Source organism: Benincasa hispida, chromosome 11 (genome assembly GCF_009727055.1).
Source record: "Benincasa hispida cultivar B227 chromosome 11, ASM972705v1, whole genome shotgun sequence".
Lineage (NCBI taxonomy): Eukaryota > Viridiplantae > Streptophyta > Magnoliopsida > Cucurbitales > Cucurbitaceae > Benincasa > Benincasa hispida.
The window spans coordinates 47,333,652-47,337,123 of NC_052359.1; the positions used below are offsets into that span (position 1 = coordinate 47,333,652).

The window sequence follows — 3,472 nt, forward strand, 5'->3', positions numbered from 1 at the left end:
GGGTGTATCTTCAAAAAAGGTAAACGTCGGCAACTCGTAAAGAAGTGACGAACCTCGGAAGAAACGAGACCCCTTTTTGAAGACACAGAGTAACCAAAAAAGACACATTTTGATAGAACGAGGAGAGGAGTCGCTCTGCGAGACGTCCAGTAGTCTCTGACTTTGTCTTCGAATCGTAAGTTTCAGCCGTTCCCAGCTTGCCTCGCTCTCAGGTTGGCCCTTCTACTTTACTAAGTAGTATTCTATCTTGTAGTGGGTGTATGGTCCCGTCCCGCCCATGGTGCGGTCAGCTATGAATAATACTAAACTTCTTCTTGGGGAAGTTCATCTAGACAACATCTGGCGGTGCCCTCGTGGGCACGTTCTCTCAAGGTCGGTCTGGTCTAATCGAAGTCAACTGACTCAACATAGAATAGCGGGTGAGTTTTCACCGAGCTATCGCTTGAGTCTATGGCTACCTCTCTCTATCCGCTTCTCTACAAGGTCGACTTTCTTTTCCTTCAGACCGGCCAAGCTTTAGTGTTGTTTAAGTAGGTTGGGCTAGGTTAGGTTGATCTTTTGGAGTGATCTTCAAGAAGGGTCGTCGCTCCCTTCATACGCCTTGCAGCTTCATCTAAGTGGTTTGGGCTAGGTCGTTGGCTCCTGCCCACCTCTTGCAAAGTAGGCTGATGGGCAAGACCCCTCCAGCCGCATGGTGTGGGCAGTCAGAGGCTGTTGCCTCGTGGCCAACTCGAAGGGGCTGAAGTTCGACGCAGAGCTTTTTTGGTTGTTAAGTTATAGCAGCACTGAGAAACATCCAACAGCTCCAGTCCTACAGGTTTCCACTAAAGTGCCTTAAGTAGCCCTCGAGGTCCGTTTATTCTCTCCGTCTTCGCTTTCAAAGATATACCGACCGTAGGTATCTTACCATCAGATACCGACAGTCGTCTTCTAAATTACCGACCTTTAAATTCAATATCGGGTTTTCATCAATTTCACATAAAAAAAAGCTCTTTTTTATCATCAGAAACAACCTGATTGATTTTCGAGACCTCGTGCATTGCATTACCATAACGAAAATCAAAATGATTTAAAAAAAAAGAGAACTCTTGTGATTCGGAATGAACCTTTCTCGGTGGAAGAAAAGGAATAGCGATGGATTCCTATGGAGCATCCAGGAACAAGAAGATGAAATCGGACACGAATTCTTACATGGTCCAAGGAAATCGTCCGCTTCCACGATTTCATCTATATCGAATCTGAATATCAGAATAGCTTATATAGTCATGATTCAATTCTGGTCTGATTTCTTTCTCATTTTTCGGATCTGATTGGAACAATGGAGAAGTAGGAAGACTTTGGCGATTCATAATGAATATCTCGAATATCTATGTCCCAGGACATCAAATATGAATAATGAAACATGAGGAAGAGTAAACCCTGTAGTGACATAGCTTTCTCCTAATCGACTACAAACTCATCATAATGAACATTCTGCTTAAAAATAATAAAAAAACGACTCGCCAGGCGTTACCTTTTTTTTTTCATATCTATATCCTCTGCTGAAAAATCAAGACTAAGACAGGAGTTTCGTGGAAAATAGAGCACCGCTCGTTTTATCGGATTAGAACCGATGACTTACGCCTATTTCTTAGGGCGTTTAAAGAGCGTGACTCTACCGCTTAGTTAAAAAAAGGGCCCATTTGATTCAATTCATGAATTAGCCCACTATGAGTTTACTGCATCCATAATCATCGTTTATATATCTCTTTCTTATTCAAATCAAATGATTTTTCTCATCAGCATTCGTGTCTCTGTTACAACACGGCGAAACCAAATGGTTCGAATGAAATGAAATCCAATGAGAAAAAATCAGAAGTTTAGGCTGTACACCTAATTTTCCTGGGATTGTAGTTCAATCGGTCAGAGCACCGCCCTGTCAAGGCGGAAGTTGCGGGTTCGAGCCCCGTCAGTCCCAACGGATCAAAATCCAATAAAAAATACATAAATTCATCTCTCCATTTTCTGTGAAAAGGAGTACAAATAGCATAATTTCATTCCGATATTATCGATTTTTTGAGTTTCACATTTCTGAATTTCCATTTCTTCAACTAGTACCGATGAATGGGAGAAAGACATATGTGGATTAGTACAATTATTGGTAGCATCATATTCAGGATTCCAAGGAATACCGTACCGGGTCTGGCTTTTTTTTAAAAATATAGATTTGTTCATCCATCGCAGCTGTGATGACGCAGTTGAGTGTTCATTCGATCCACCACCCGAGGCCAGGCCGATCAAATCGAGACGTTTTTGGGTTCGATCCAACAAGTAATCCATAAGCATCAGTAAAAGCATAAGCATATCTAGAAGCCGATACCAACAGCAGTAGAGAAAGACCCCCGCTAATAGAAAAGCATATCTACCGATGATAACAGAGCAGTACCGATAGCACCAATAGCATCCCTTCCAGTTCCCTTTACTAGTAAGGGGAGCCATCACCAGGGTCGATGATCCAACCCCATACCGAGATGCCCTTATGATGATGGGCGTGATCCATAGCCGATGTTGGCTAGAAGCAGTCTCCGTTTTCGCTATATGGAGCACCCCTTCGACGTTTCAGATCGATATTGAGTTCCATATCCTCTTACAGATATTCCAGATGTAGAGACAGATCCAAAGCCATTTGATCGAGATCAAGTAGCTATAGCAGATCCATTTAGAGATCAGAACCCCGTTCCGGGTACACCCATTTTAGTAGCAACTGCCCCTAAGCCGATAGGTCTCGTTCAAAAGCCACTTTAGTTGATGTGTCCCAATCAATGTGCTCGGTGATGATGTTGTCATCGCTGATACCCAAGTTGCTGAAGTTGATTTTAGAAATTAGGAGTTCAAATTGAAACTCACAAATCTCTTCTTTCTGACACTGGTGCATTTGAGTTTGCTAAGCGCTTTTGCGTCAAGGGTGGACGCATGGATTTTTATACCATGTCTGCTCGTTGTTTGCTTGCTTACCATCATCCATATGGTCTGATGGTGATGGCTATATGTAAAATATCCATTCATTACGAAGGTTCTCTACCTTAGTAATGATAGGTGGTGGAGGTTATAGGGTCCTTGCCAAACTCAGTCATACAAGATCTCGTCACTTTGAGCGGGTTCTTGCTATGTACACCAAGCCTCGGGTCACAATGACGAGACATTAGAATTGTGGCTTGGTAGAGTGAGCTTTCGCTTCCTTATCTTCGCGGTTTTCATTATCTCCTTCAACAAGAGATGAAACCTTCGGATTTAAAGGTGGCTCCTGATTAATTATTTGATTTCCAACAGAAAGAGTCCGGGACTTCCTTGAGTGGTCTTTGCTCAGGAACTGGATGAAGGATTGGCTTCGGTACGTCCATTGGTACTGGAATGTCGCGAATCACCGGATCTTTCTTTCCTTACAAGAAAGATTTTCAGCATCAGTCTATGAGAAAGAATGGAGGATCAAGAC

General features: G+C 42.8%; 1 non-coding gene across 1 annotated transcript; it reads left to right on the forward strand.

Annotated features, from left to right (window-relative positions):
• The first annotated feature begins 1,883 nt into the window (after positions 1–1,883).
• TRNAD-GUC lies at positions 1,884–1,957 on the forward strand. Its single transcript has one exon. It is a non-coding gene; the product is annotated as a tRNA-Asp (tRNA).
• Positions 1,958–3,472: the final 1,515 nt, after the last annotated feature.